This window comes from Trypanosoma grayi (assembly GCF_000691245.1).
Source record: "Trypanosoma grayi strain ANR4 Tgr_852_V1, whole genome shotgun sequence".
NCBI classification, from domain to species: Eukaryota; Euglenozoa; class Kinetoplastea; order Trypanosomatida; family Trypanosomatidae; genus Trypanosoma; species Trypanosoma grayi.
The window spans coordinates 1-889 of record NW_008826471.1 but is presented as its reverse complement, the minus strand read 5'-3'; positions in this window follow the sequence as shown (position 1 = coordinate 889).

The window sequence follows — 889 nt, the reverse complement described above, 5'->3', positions numbered from 1 at the left end:
CCTTTTTTTTTTTCTTCGTCTTCTTCTTCTTCCTCCCGCCCGTGTGTGTGTGTCTGTATGCCTTTTCTTTTTTTAAAAAGAAAAACAAACCTTACTAAGCACCTCCGTTCTCTGCCCCCTTTTTTCTTTTCGTTTGTCCCGGGGGTGGGGGGTCGTCGCGCCCAACACCACTGCTACGTGCTCCTATGCCTTCCCTGGGCCCGGCCTGTGTGTGCGCGTGGCTTTTCTTCGCGCTGGTGGTGGTGGTGGTGGCGGTGGTGGTGGTGTGTGTGTGCCGCCGCTTCTCCCGCGCCGGCGCAGTATGAATCACAACTACTACTCTGCAGCACGCAAAAGGCGGATATTCGGCAATGTGCGAGGAAGACGCACCCAAAACAAAACAAAAAAAGAAAGGAGAAAAAACCACAACTTGTAAGTACAACCCACACGCCCACACGCATGCATGGTGCCAGAAAGCTGTAGCACACGGATGGAGCTGCAGCAGAGAGAGGGAGATTGACTCGGGACACGATGCAAACGGACGGCGCGGAGTGTCATGCTCGACGTGTGCATGAGGCACACACACACACACACACAAACAGAGCCACAGAAAGCACAGCCGCAAGAAAAAGCCACACAAGCAACCACATCATTTTTTTTTGTTTGGATTGATATCTCCTGCTCTATCATCCCTTCGTCCCTCAGCTGCACAAAGCCAAGGGAGCACACACATTGGACGCAGAAATGCATATGAGACAACGAAGGCACGGTGTGTAATGCCAACGCCGAATCCATACTAACGTTCTGCCTCGCACTGCGTGTGTATGTGCGTGGTGTTTCGTCTGTAAATATACGTGCATATTTATACAAGGCGCGGTCGTATATGCACGCATGTGTGTGCGTGTGTGTG